The sequence below is a fragment of the Psammomys obesus genome, unplaced genomic scaffold (genome assembly GCF_907164565.1).
Source record: "Psammomys obesus unplaced genomic scaffold, mPsaObe1.curated_primary_1811, whole genome shotgun sequence".
NCBI lineage: Eukaryota > Metazoa > Chordata > Mammalia > Rodentia > Muridae > Psammomys > Psammomys obesus.
The window spans coordinates 5,576,005-5,591,306 of NW_026591450.1; the positions used below are offsets into that span (position 1 = coordinate 5,576,005).

Below are 15,302 nucleotides of genomic sequence, written 5' to 3' on the forward strand. Positions count from 1 at the left end.
AAAGTAACAATAAATAAAAATATCTTCCAGCTATCTATACAACCTCTTCTCATAATCCTTTCCCGAAAGGTGCACAGATCAGAATTTAAGCACAGGTCAGGATAAGCCTGGTGTATTTATCTGCTGTTTGTTTTGAACATCAAGGTTCCCCTTTCTGCAGATGTCCATTGTACACTGTGACTCAACGCTCAGTTAATCTTTAGACGCTGCCTTTGAAAGTCTTGGGGCTTCCTTGCTATGTATTTCCCTGCTCTGCACTCAACATTGAATTCTACTTCCTCATAAGTATTTGTAAGTATTACAAATACATTATAATAACTTAAAATAAAAAGGGGACGTGAGAACATCTTTCCCACAAAAAGAAAACACAGTGTTATTTGAAATGAAGAGAGACATCAATAAATTACAGTTAAGCAGAATAACTAACCGTTTAACAAAATACCTTCAAATTACATAAACAACATTTGCTGTGCTCACTTGTGGAAACAACTGATGATCTCCATGATTTCTGCAGTAGATTAAGTAAACAACAAACAAGCATGATATATACTACTCTGAAGTAATGTCACCTAGTAAAAAGAACCAGTGGTCAAAACATAAATACCAAAAACACAGATTTTAGAATTCAACATCTGTGAAAAAACACTTACAAGTTTAGATATTGCAGCTATGTAGGACTGTTTTTGTTTGGATTGATTTGCTTTCCATTAAGATGTTAAATTTTCTTAGATTTTCACATTTGCAGTAGAGGGAGCCAGTGTAGGTTTAGTAGTCATTCCTATATAAGTGACCACTTCACTGTTATCCAAACACTTTCATGACGGCCTATGTGTGCTGGCTAGTGTTAGGTCAACTTGACACAAGCTAAAGTCTTCTGAGAGGAGAGAACCTGAGTTAAAAATGCCTCGATAGATAGCTTGTTGGGCACTTTTTCTTTCTTTCATTCATTTTTTCTTTTTTTGAGCAAGATTTTATTAAATGTCTTCACAGGACAACATCCACCTTCCAGACACAACAGTCAAAAAAACGTTGTTATGCTATAGGCACTGGCTGGGTCATGGCAGGAGGCTCTGTTTTACCATCCTTCTGTTCTGAGACGGGTGTGGTAGGCAAGATTTCATGTAGAGGTTCTGCAATGCTCACGTGATCTGGCAGAGGCTTCTGAGTGCTGATCTTACTTCTTGGGTCCCAGCGCAGCATGATTTTCATGTTGATGCCCAGCATATCCTGTCTGAGGAGCACATGGCAGCATTGACAAAGTAATTAGCAGGGTCTCCACTATGGATCATCAGATCTACAAACTTCACAGACTTGGCTCTCTGTTTTCAGGGCTTCCCAGACACCACAACCTTGCAGCCCTTGGCTTCACTCTCCATAATAAATGGAAGCACGTTATAGTAGGCTATTTCATAGCAAGCAGTCCTAGGAGTTTTTAATATAGAGAGTGCGTGGACAACAACCCACAGACCTCTGTGGCCATCTTTCCTGGAGTAAAGCTATATGCTGCCCTCAGAGCTGAACCTTTTGTGGAACAATGCATTCAACTCTCTGACCCAATGACCCTTCTCACCAAGAACATTCTGTGTTCTGGTGCCGAAAATAATGATTTCTGTTGTGGATGGTGTAACTCAGATTTCAATTACAGAGTATCCATCTTTAGTCAGATCCCATTTGAAGATGCCATCAGCCACAAATTTCCTCTTCTTGAAAACTGGCACCACCAGCAGTTTCTTAACTATGGTGATTGATGGGGGAGGGTCCAGCCATTGTGGGTGGGGCCACCCCTGGGCTGGTTGGTAGTTTAGGGTTCTATAAGAAAGCAGGCTGAGCATGCCATGAGGAGCAAGCCAGTAAAGAGAATCCTTCCATGGCCTCTGCATCAGCTCCTGCCTCTAGGTTCCTGGCCTGTTTTTTTTTTTTTTAACAGTTTATTTATTACAATTTATTTACTTTGTATTCCAGCTGTAGCCCCCTCCATCTCCTCCTCATCCCCCCTCTGCCCCTTCCCTAGTCCACTGATAGGGGAGGACCTCCTCCCTGTCTGATTGACCTTAGCCTATCAAGTCTTATCAGGGCTGGCTCCATCATCTTCCTCTGTGGCCTGGCACCGCCCCAGGAGAAGGTGATGAAAGAGCAGACCACCAAGTTCATGTCAGAGACAGCCCCTGTACCCCTTACAAGGAACCCTCTTGGAAACAGAGCAGGGGGTCTTGGTCCTCCCCATGCATGGTCCTTGATTGGAGTATTGGTCTCTTGGATGCAGAAATTGTGGTACATTTACACACTGGAATACTACTCAGCAATTAAAAACAATGAAATCATGAAATTTGCAGACAAATGGATGGGGACTAGAAAAGATCATCCTAAGTGAGGTAACCCAGCAGCAGAAGGTCACACATGGTATATACTCACTTATAAGTGGATATTATCCATATTATAGGATAAACATGCTAAAATCTACAGTCCTGGCCTGTTTTGACTTTCTGTCCTGACTTTCTGGTGGTGTGGACGTGTAAGCCAAATAAATCCTTTTATCCTAAACTTGCTTCTGGTCATGGTGTTTCATCAAATCAATAGTAACTCTAACTAAGACAAGATGTCACATGCCTATACTTCAGGCTTTAGAGATGCTGAAACAGGAGGATCACCAGGAGTTTCAGCACCCCAGCTACATAGCAAGACCCTGTATAAAAATGTACAAACAAATAAAACCTATGTATTTTGGAGAGAAATCAGAATATTTGTCAATTACCCATAGAATCTGTGTCTTTTTCTAAATATCTGTAGCATTGGCGAGCCTGTTTTATTTGACAAATGTAGCTGTCCTTCACAATGAAAACTTTTAACATTTTTCTCCATTTGTTTTTATTTCATTTTTTTTTCTTAAATGTGTTTGATTTTATGTGTGTGCTTATGATCTGACTTTTTTGACTCATGCCTTCCCGTTCTCATTTTTTTCTATGTTGCGGAGTAAAGACCATGCTTTCATAGGTCTCTCCACTTATAAAACATTACGTTATTGATATTTGTCCCAGCTCAGAGGTGTTAAATATGGGAAGAATTGTGATCTAATATTTGCTGCAAAGACTTCAGCACTCCAACTCCATTGTTTGAAACTTCGTCATCACGTGCCTATTAAGACCACAGTTTTAGCTATCTTTCCTCATAAGAGCTGTCCATCTGGGTATTTCTGCTTGACCCTTTAGTTCCTATAAGTTGTTTCCCATAGTAGTGGAATATTAACAGCAAATAACCTGGGAAAAGATTAGATCTCAATAGTCTCTGGATAATGGGTGTTGGTGCTTGAGCATGTGTGCTAGGGTGGGAGGCTAGGAGCCTTAAAATATCTCTAGATATGGGGAAAAACAGTGAGGCTTTCATGGACTTGCTCTCAGGTTATCTAATGATGGTTCACAAATTTACAAGCATATTGAAGCTATAAAATTCAGATTTAGGGTATAGAAGTATATGTTATAACTTTTATTTCTAAGCAATGAACATTTATAAATGTATGTACATAAAGTAAATGATATAGCATTATTTTTCATTGGATGGTTTAAGTTTCACTTTTACTTTTTAAAGATCTAATTGACAGATAACTAGTGTGCAGGCTGAAGGTGTAGAGAGAAGGTGTAGAGACTTGACACACATCTGTGTAAGGCGTGGAAACGGCAGGCCTCAGTTTCTGCCCTAGTGCCCATTCTTCCAGTCCTTCAGCTGCCTCCAGACTTCATTCTCATTATCTCTCTGCTTTCACAGGGTAGAATGCAAGTAATCATTATCGATCTTGCTTTTCTAGCTAGTACATTCCACAAATTTTGACAAGTTGCATTGTTATACTCACTAAGTCAAAAATATCTTTAACTTTTCTTGGACATTTTACATTTTTTCTTTTACATCCAATGTTATATCCAAGATAATTCTATATCCATATTTTATCCTATATAATATCATTATTTATCACTTACCTCCCTTCAAACCTTTCATATACCCCTCCTTGCTCATTTTCAAATTCATGAACTCTTTTTTCATTAAATATTGTTATGTGCATTCCTAAATATAGCCTTTTAAGTCTGTAAAATGTTATGTATTTATGTATGTATATGTATGTATGTGTGTTTGTGTGTGTGTGAGTGTTTTCATGGCTATTTGGTGTTGCATAACCAGTTGTATACTTTTTCCTATTTTTCCCACTCTAAGCATTTCTTAGTTGCCTGCAGTTCATTCTGTAGACAAAGGCCTCCCCTCCACTACTTCCCCTATCCACTTTGGCATGCTTATGTGTTGTCATTGTTCACACTGTTCAGTCTTGTTGGCTACATTTCATATGTGCAGATTCTGACATTCATGAGAGACTCAATCTCATAAAAAAAAAAGACCCGATCTGGTTCTTACAATCTTTAACTCATGTTAGTGTCATGAGTTTGTGTGTTTCCAAATTACACATGTCTATGGATCTAGTTGTATTTCTATTGCTATTTGTTAATCAAATCGCTGTACTCTGTGAATATACACTGTGTGTGTATGAATATGATTGTCTGTGTATGCTAAATGCATACTCACGTGTGTGTAGGGCCCTGTATAAATGTCTATGTGCTCTCTTACAGAGAGCCAAAAAGAGTATCCACCTGGTGGCTTCTATCATTCTTCACCTCATTTTTATTTTTTTATTATTTATATTTTTTGCTTGTTTACTTGTATATGTGTGTGTGTTTGTGTGTGTCACACACAATCTCTCACTGACCTTGGAGTTTGTCATTTTTTATAAGCAGGCTGGCCAGCTAGCTTTAGCGATCTACCAGTCTCTGCCTTCCAGTACTGGAGTTACATACACATGCAGCGATTCCTGGCAGTTATGTGGGTGCTGAGGAGTTGAACTCAGGTCTTTTTGCTTTTGCAACATGTATTGAACTCTATTCTCAGCCTCTTGAATGTTCATGCTTTTATTCATGTTTTTTTTTCAAGTTTGCTCAGATATATTTCTGGCCCTGAATACCATCCATGATGATGATTGTTTCAAAAAGCTTAAGAAATCCATGTACTTTGATGTTTGGAGATAAAGTATAACTGTGTCTTTTATAAATGTCAACTAAATGAAACTGAGTGATGATACTATTCATGTCTCCTCTTGCTTACTCTTCCTGTATGGTCAATGTTACAGTTTTTGAAAGAGAGTGTTGAAGCTTCCACATAGGTAATTGTTTTATTATTAATGGCAGATTTATTTTGCTAGTTTTGGCCTCATGTTTTTCATAAAATTGTTCTCAGACAAGTTGACATTGTGTCTACAAATTCTTGGCATGACATTTTTATACAGTGCCTATTTTCTTTGGTCATGACCCCAAATCGAAACTGCATGTCTGAATTTCTACTATCTTCAAATATTTTGCTATTCTTATAGAAATGCATTTATAATTTTTAGAAGCCTGTTTTATATTTTAATGAGAGAGAGAGAAAGAAAAGGCATAGATTTGGGTAGGTAGGAAAGCGGTGAGGCTCTGGGAGGAGCTAGAGGAGAGGAAATATATTATATGAATAGAATATATTATATGAAAAAATCCATTTTAAATAAAAAATAACATTACCAAAACAAACAAAAATATCAGCTCAGGCAAAAAAAATGCATTATTTCCTGTTGTTTTACTAATTTAAAATTTATTTAAAATAAAAAGAGTAAAATGTGTTTAATAAACATTAAATATACATATTAGCATATATCATTCATAATTTTAAACTATAGAAGACTATTACAAGGCCTCTGAAGTGGGGTGCTGCCTTTTGGTATGCACTTAAGATACCCTCATTACAGGGACCCACAGAAGAAAGATGAGCTATGAGCAGAGATAAGTGGGGTTGTCTTCAACCTTGTAAGAGCTTTCAACTTTAGGTGTAGCGTGAGTGACATGGCTTATATCACTTATATTTATAGTAACATGTTTACATTGTTTTGTATTTCTTTACACACACACACACACACACACACACACATGGATACCAGGGCTAGAATAGATAACTTACTTCTTTCCTCCCACCCTAGTTACAATTTTGCTGCCACACACTTCACCTATTTGTAAATGCCAATTGCCCGCTCTGTAACTGTATGTGTTTTGAACAAACTCTTCTCTATTTGTTCAAATAAGAACTTAAAGTTGTGTTTGCTTTTATGTCACACCATTATAGGATCACTGTCTTAAATATTTCTATCTTCAGTTCCTCACCCATCCTGCCCCCACATCTGAGGACTTATTTTACTCACAGTTTTGTCCATCCCAGAATGCTGTGTAGTCAGAATTTCACAGCACTTTTACATTGACTTTTTCACAGAGCAGCACATGCTAAACATTTCCGTGTTTCTGAGTGAGTTTAGGGGTGAATGGACTCTGTGTCTGAATGTAACAGTTATGTCCATTCCCTTCTTGAAGGAGATCATGGATGCTTCCAAGATTTATGAATTATGACTGAAAGTGCTATAAACATCCAAGGAGAGGTCTTGTTTTGTCATCATGATTTTAGGTCATTTAGATAAATATCGAAAACATGTTTGGATTATTTGGTAAGAGTATTTTAATTTTTTAAAGAAGCACTAACCATCTCACAAAGTAGCTTTTCCATTTTCATTCCTATTAACAAGAGTTCCCTTTGCACATGTTCATGCCAGATTTGTTTTCACCAGCCTTTGGTGTCCCGTGCTCGTGGTTCTGTTGTGATGTCTCGCTAATCTTTTAATTCTTGATTTCTCTGTATTATGACTCCAAGCTTCCTTCCTTGTGCTTATCTGCCACGTGCACATCTTCCTTGGTAAGGTGTCTTTTTGGACTTTTCCCACCTTTTTAATCATTCTTGAGTTTTAGGAATTCTTTCTATAGTCTTATGTCAGCTACATGTGTTGCCTCCACGTTTAAAGGATAAATTTGCTTCTCCTGAGCTGTTTTGTGTTTGGATCGCTGAGATATAGGTGATGCAGAGTTCCATTTTGTCTGATGTTCTTTGCTGTGTCTCCTCTGTTGTTTTAGGGCACCACTCAGAACTCTATGAGAAAGCCTCTGCTCATGGTTTTATGTTGGATTTCACTATTATTGTACAGAATCACTGAAGCAAAGTCTCTGTGAGAAAATGAAGCTTTCCAGAACTCCAAGATTAAGCCTCAGCATCACAATTCCTCAGCCATGACCTTTTCTGTACTTCTGATCTTAGTTCCACTCTCTTTCGGAGAGATATAAAAGCTAGAGTCATATTTCTCCAGCTCAGACCAGACAAGGCTGTGGAGGACCTTCTCCTCTGAAGAGTGGGCTTCAGTAAGGACAGTTCTCCAGGCCTACTTCCCACTCCTCATTTTCTCTGTTTCATAAGTAACATGATGGTTTTTGCCTTTGCTCTTCATTGTAAGAATTAGGAAGGGTTTCTGAGAGCAAAACCAATAATCATTGTGGCCATCAAAATGTGGACTCTTGATTGTTGCTCATCATTATTCTAGTCCACACTGACTTCCAGCAATCAACAAAAGTACCGCATATTATCAATCTCCAGTGACTCAAATACCCGAAAGTGTTTTCAATACATTTACAAATTTAACTATTTTTTCCTTTTTGATAAAAGAAATTTAAATCCAGCTGATGTTTAGAAAGCCTTGGAGTATCTTGTCTTTAGTAAAAATATTTTTTCTCAAAGTTAGTAATCTACTCATCCGAAGTACTTACACTTACAAATTCTTTAAGAGTGACTACATTTAATTTTTACAAGTATTCTATATTTCATAGAAGGTGCACATGTATTTTAGCCCCCCAAAACAGCATTTTGTTGTGCATTAGCAAAACAGTCTAAATTATAGGAATAATTTATCATGTTTCACATATACAAGCCCATAACAGAAATTATTGCTATAAATGTGTTAATATGTAAATGAGGATGCTATTACTTGAAGCTTCAGCAAGTAATTACTTAGCAACTTTAAAAGCTGTGATTTACTGATCACAATTTGTAAGATGAAATATTCTGGCTTATTTACTGTTCTTTCAAGTGTGAAAATGGGCATTCTCATTTTATAGATGTTCCAATGTGCAGTTCAGTATACACTGAATTCCTCTCTGGAGAGCTGAATACATGATATTGCAATGCTGTACACTCATAAATTTTTGACAGATGCTTGTGCATATTCTTAAAAAGTAAACAACTGAATGAAACACCAACATATAGTAAAAAATTAAAAGTTTGTAGCTGTGTTAGCCTTTGAGATTGGAATGATTATAAAATATAAAATAAAATATAGAATGTGTTGGCATGTGTAATTCAAGGGCATGTCAGATGGACAAAGTTAGAAAAATAGTTCTGAACATCCAAAAAATATACAAGAACAACACAAAAGCTCAAACAACTTCAAAGAGTTTGTCAGAAGATCACAAATCTAGTTTCCCAGGTCAGCCATATCAAACCAATGAAAACTGAGCTTATTTCACAACCATCATTTCTTAAGCAAGGAAGAGATTCTGATCTCTGAAATATATAATAATGTTTTCCAATATTTTAAATCAACCTTCCTAAATTATAGTGTGATCATAAATTATCCATAAAAATGAGAGCAATAACATGCATATTCATGAAAAAAGAGTAATGTCACACAAATATTTAAGTAAAAATAACATTTGATATTAATACAAAGCTATGATTTTACTCCAGGTTTGCATATCTATTTTTAAATTAATTTTGCATATGTTATGTTTTGAAGATGTTTTCCTATTCTTCAACTTTTCCCAGATTCCCTCCCCACTTTTCTACATAACAACTCTTCTTTCTCTTTCAAATAAAGCCAAACAAAAGCAAAAAAGAAACACCCATTAAACTTCAAAAAAGTAAAAACAAATAAGCAAAAAAAACCCCAATAAAACAAAAGAAAAAAAAAACAAAATAAAAATTTCACAAAAAGATTTACATACTCATAACATTAAGATGGTAAACGATTTTCCTGAGTTGAATCTAAAATTAAAATGAACTGGAAAATAAAATTTACTGTTACTACACCTGATACAGAGTATTTTTCTTATTCCTGATCAAGAAAGTGTGACAAAGAAATTTTACTCGAACATGCAGTAGTGTGTAAATAGTAAGAAACAAAATAGCATGATTAAAGCCAGTTGTACAGGAAGCAATCTGTCATAAACCCGTCCCACTTTTATAAATTGCTTTAGGCAATGGAAGTGGAGGTATTTTTTGCTCAGCACAAATAGCTGCAATATATTCACTCATCAAGTCTTGATGAAGCTGGAGGGAATATAGTTATATAGTAACTATATATACTTATATATATAGTTATAAAGTAACTAGAATAACTATAGTTATAAAAGTGGAATTTACCTTAGTGCACATTTTACTATACAACTATGATTCCTGTACATACTTTCATAGAGTATTGGATATGACAGCTATTTCTTTTCAAAGTTTCCCTCCTAATCCACCTTTTAGTCTAACTGCTCAGGAGTTGCCAGCTCATGTAGGCAACAGAAAGCAATGCGAGGGAAGTGAGATAAATACAGGAGGTGCCTCGCATGAGGTGATAGAGTTTAACTTGGTATTAACTTGGAATGGATTAAAGGTTGTGGCATTCTAAAATTATGATTTGTTGCAAGAAAAATGAAAGGCTTTTAGGTTATCCATAGGAAAAGTGCCACAGCGATAAATTATATAGGAAGATCGGTGAATTTGATTCAGACTAGAGAATACACACCAGAAAAGCTCCTAAAAAAAAAACTCAAGAAACTGAGGACCTGCAACACATACATGGCTTAAAACTTGGGTAAATGCATGTTGGTCAAACAATCATAAAATAGAACACTCTGGGGTCTCTCTCCTTCTACTAGTGCACTAATAAAAGAGCAACACAAGGATCGTTCCCCGTGAAGAACCCAGGCACTGGTTGTGAGACTAACATACCAAAAAATATCTGAAAACGTGAACATTAATGTTGAGAGGAAGTGAAGAGATGCGCTCTTCGCTTGAGCTCCTTACCCGGCGAAGCGTCTTGAGACCATGAGGCCTTCTCTGCTCCTAGCCTCTTCCTCAGGTGAGAGCTGGACCACACATGTAGCATCTGAACCTGGGGATCAGGGAAAATGGTAGGGCTTTTGAATGTTGCATACATGAGCACTTCCTCTTGCTCAGCATGGAGTAAGTGTACATTTAAACTCAGATTTCTGCTTCTATGTGATAAACACCCATTACTTCAGCCTTTGCACACGCTACACAAGCAGCCGGCTTCTAACTGGCCTATTTCCTAGGGCAGGCAGCAACTAGTCTCTGGGGAGCTTGGTGGACTCCACGGGCACCCAGTGCACCCTCGCACTCCCAGCATGCTCAGCTGGTAGCATCTAGCCTCCGGTTTGTGACTGGATAAAGTTCAACTACTCAACCAGCATCAAACACCCCCGGATAGTCCCCGAGAGAGACTGACCTCAAACTTACCTATTGCTATAAGCTGGGAAGACTCGTGATATTTCAGGCCACTGAAGACTGCAGAGCAAGTCAGCACTTCAGAGAATATGGTTTGGGCAGGCCAGCCTACTGTCTTACTTGGGTTTCTATCACTGTGATTAAATAGTATGATCAAAAGCATTTTGGGAAGAAAAGAGTTTGTCTTACAGTTCGTCACTGAGGAAAGTCAAGACAAGAACTCAAGCAAGGCAAGAACCTGGAAGCAAGTAATAATTCAGCGGCCATGGAATAGTTCTGCTTAGTGACTTGCTCCTTATGGCCTGCGTGGTTGTGTTTTTTTTGTTGTTGTTGTTTTGATTTTTTTGTTGTTGTTGTTGTTGTTTCGTTTCTGTTTTTTTTTTTCTTTTTGTATACCTATCAAAGGATAATACCACCCACCCACAATGGGCTGAGCCCTCCCACATCAATTACTAGTTAAAAATATAAACCACAAGCTTGCCCACAGGCCTATCTGGTGTTAGAATTTTCTCAATTTAGGTTCCCTCTTCTCAAAGTACTTCAGCTTCTGTTAAATTGACCAAAAAACTACAACAACAAAACGTCAGCCTAAGTGCATTTGACAAGGCTCCTCTTTCAGCCAAGGGACCAGGCAGACCACAGGCAGATTTTGTTTGAATGACCAAGGTACTTGACCACTCAGCAAATGTTCTAACAGTCAGCTCCTGGAAGGTCTGGCTCTCATCTCAATGGTTAGAGGCTTATGGTGCCTTCTGCCAAGTCTACTGACCTGCGTTTGAATCTGGAACCTTCATAATGGAAATAGAGGTTAGAGAAATTGTCCTCTAACCTCTTCATGTGCTCTGTGGCACACATGCCACATCCTCACACATGTTCACCGTAAAAAAGCAAGCGTGTGATGTTTAAAAGAGGAATGAAACAGCCTTATAGAACATTTTAGAAAATGTAAAAAAAAATCAGTTACTAAAATATTTTAAAATCTATACAAACACACACTAACAACATCAACTCTGCCCTAGAACGTAGAAGACCATGGAAAAAAAAAAAAAAAAAGAACCAAGATGAGAAAAAAAAGATAGGAAATAACAGTAACATCAGAAATGTGTATACACACAGGCATAGAAAAGGGTCAGTTATCACCTCGACCAGTATAAGAAAGATCAAGGGAAAAGCCATAAAGTGGACATACTACAAGGAACGTTTTCTTGTTTTGTTGATATAAATACAGAATAGGTGCACATACATACATATCTACATACATACAAATATATATTACATGTACATACAAATATACATACATATATATGTATATATGTATATGCACACATATATTAGGTTGGGGTTAAACTCAAGGCACAGAACATATGTGCCTGCCATGTATACACTATTATTGAGCTGTATCTCCATCCATGACAAAGCTGAGCTTTAAAGGTGTACATATTTCTTAGAGAATTTTTTAGTCTTAAGAATTATCTATGGTACTTGGTTGGAGTATGAGTCTCTGGGAAGTTCCCTGTGTTCAAATTTTCTGGTTCTGTTGCTCTCCTTGTGTGGTTCCCGTCCTCTCCAGCTCTTACTATTTCCCACTTCTTACATAAGATTCCATGCACTCTGCCCAACAGTTGGCCATAAGTCTCAGCGTCTGCTTTGATAGTCTGCAGGGAAGAGGCTTTCGGAGGCCCTCTGTGGCAGGTTCCTAGGTTGTTTCCTGTTTTCTTCTTCTTCTGATGTCCAACCTCTTTGTCTTTCAGGATAGGGATTGAGCATTTTAGTCAGGGTCCTCTCTCTTGTTTATTTTCTTTAGACATTCAGGGTTTTAGTAGGTTTATCCTATGTTATATGTCTATATGAGTGAGTATATACCATGTGTGTCTTTCTGCTTCTGGGACAGCTCACTCAGGATGATCCTTCCCAGGTCCTACCATTTACCTGCAAATTTCATGATTTCCTTATTTTTCATTGCTGAGTAATATTGCACTGTGTAGATGTACCACAATTTTTGTATCCATTCTTCAGTTGAGGGGAATCTGGGCTGTTTCCAGCTTCTGGCTATTGCAAATAAAGCTGCTACCAACATGGTTGAACAAATGTCCTTATTGTGTAATACTCCAACCAAGTACCATGCATGGAGATAACCTAGAACCCCTGCACAGATGTATCCCATGGCAATTTAGTGTCCAAGTGGGTTCCATAGTAATGGGAACAGGGTCTGCCTCTGACATAATCTGATTGGCCTGCTCTTTGATCACCTCCCCCTGAGGGGGGAGCAGCCTTACCAGGCCACAGAAGATGACAATGCAGCCACTCCTGATGAGATCTGATAGACTAAGATCAGAAGGAAGGTGAGGAGGACCTCCCCAATCAGTGGACTTGGGGTGGGGCATGTATGAAGAAGGGGGAGGAAGGGTGGGATGGGGTGGGGGAGGAGGGAGGGGTTTATGGGGGGATACAAAGTAAATAAAGTGTAATTAATAAAAAAAATTTCTTTCTTGTAGGGTTGCCATGAAGACCAGGTCAGGCCTCGAAATCTGCCTTTGTCCTATTGTTAGCATTCATAAAAAGTGTTAGCAACCGTAAAAATTTTGAGGACCTAAAAATATAGACTACAAAACACTTAAATAATCTGAACAATATTAAATATTATTTTGGACATAGTTTTTCTATGCTTGTCTGAATACAAATTCCTTTATTTCTTGTTAAGCTAATTCAGTCAAATTATTATGTCTTATGCCTATTACTGTATTAATTAATCCTTACTGAAATGAGAGCAGCATTATAGGCTTATGCTTAATAAATAGAAGGAGACTTCAATGCAGAAGTTGCTAAAATGGGGGCCAGATAAATGGTTCAGCAACTAAAAGTGGTCACTGTATTATAGAGGACCTGAGTTTACTTCCCAGCACCCACTCTAAGTGGCTCACAACTTTTTGTTACTTCAATTCCAGGGGATCTGGCATGCTTTCTTGATGCCACTGATCCTAATCCTAGTGCTAACCCTAACCTAACCCAGGCACTGGCACACATCAGCACATAGCCACACACAGGCAAACACAAGTACTCATAATTAAAAATAAATAATTTTTAAAATAGAAGCAAATGTGAAATGTGATCCGGATACTAGGTACTGAGTTAATATTACACTTTGTTGAAAAAGATGAAGACCCAGTCTTACTCTGTACCTGTTATTTTTTTTTAAACTGAATGTCACTCCAATACCTAATCTTTGTGTCTTTTCTTATTGTATATATGAAATATACCAGAGCTTTACTCTTTATGGTAATGACTATCAACTAAGAATTTACCTCCTTGCTGCTTTCACAGTAATCAAACAAAATGCATAATGCACACACACACACACACACACACACACACACATACCCGTGTGTGTATGTTTGTGTGTGTTTGTTCTGTAATTTTTCTTATCCAGTTCGGAAAATTTATCTTTTATCCATTTTATCCATCTTTTATCCAAGGAAATTTATCCATTTCCTTTTGCAGAACTTTAAAAAAATCTAGATTAAAAAAATGTATGGCTTAAGCAATAATCTCAAAATCCTAGGTATGACAAATAAAAACAAAACAAAACAAGCAAAATAAAAGAACAAATATTCCTCCCTTGTTACTTATCTTCATGAGGTCTGTACTTTATATGTCTATCCTGTAGTATATGACTAAAATCTACTTATAAGAGAGAACATCCCATGTGTGTTTTTCTGGGTCTGTGTTATCTCACCCAGGATGATCTTTTTTAGTTCCATTCATTTGCCTGAAAATTTCATGATTTTTTTTATTTTTATTTAATTACAGTTTATTCACTTTGTATCCTAGCTGTAGCCACTCCCTCTTCTCTTCTCAATTCCACCCTCCCTCCCTCATCTCCTCCTATGCCCCTCCCCAAGTCCACTGAGAGGGGAGGTCCTCTTCCCTTCCATCTAACCCTAGCTTATCTGATCTCATCTGAGCTGTTTGTATTGTCCTCCTCTGTGGCCTGGCAAGGTGGCTTCCCCCATCCAGGGGAGGCAGTCAAAGAGCCAGCCACTGAGCTTATGTCAGAGACAGTCCCTGATCCCCTTACTAGGGTGCCCACTTAGATACTGAGTTGCCATGGGGTACATCTGAGCAGGGTTTCTAGATTATGTCCATGAATGGTTCTTGCTTGGAGTATTAGTCTCAGAAAAGACCCCTGTGCCCAGATATTTTGGTTCTGTTGCTCTCCTTGTGGAGCTCCTGCCCTCTCCAGATCTTGCTATCTCCCCCCTTTTTTCCTAAAATTCCGTGCACTCTGCCCAAAGTTTGTTTGAGTCTCATCATCTGTTTTTAATGGCTGAGTAATATTACATTGTGTAAATGTACCATAGTTTCTTTATCCATTCTTAGGTTAAAGGACATCTAGGTTGATTCTGGTTTCTGGCTATTATGAATAAAGCTGCTATGATCATGGCTGAGCAAATGGCCTTGTTGCATGGTGGAACAACTTTTGGGTGTATGCCGGAAGTGGTGTAGCTGAATCAGAAGTAAAAGTAGAATAGACAGAGGTAATGGTGGAAGAGTGGGAACAAGGACCATTAGAGCCAATCAACCAGGGCCCAGAGGGGCCTATGGAGTCTGAAGTGCCAGCCAAGGAAAATATATGGTCTGGACCTTGGTCCTCTATTTATAACTACCCATTGTGCATGATAGGCTTCATGTGGGCCCAATAGTCAGGGGAGTATGGGTATCTCTGACATGGGTGCATTACCGGCTTTTTCATCACTTCCTCCTGATGAGACTGCCTCACCAGACCATAGAGGAAGAAGACAAATTCAATCCTCATGTGAATAAATGAATGTGGGTGTCTGGATAAGGGGGGCTCCTCTATTCCG

The 15,302-nt window shown here is 38.0% G+C and overlaps 1 pseudogene; it reads right to left on the minus strand.

Moving 5' to 3' along the window:
* Positions 1–1,032: 1,032 nt before the first annotated feature.
* LOC129679190 (40S ribosomal protein S3-like) overlaps positions 1,033–15,302 on the minus strand; it is a 62,713-nt pseudogene continuing 48,443 nt past the window's right edge.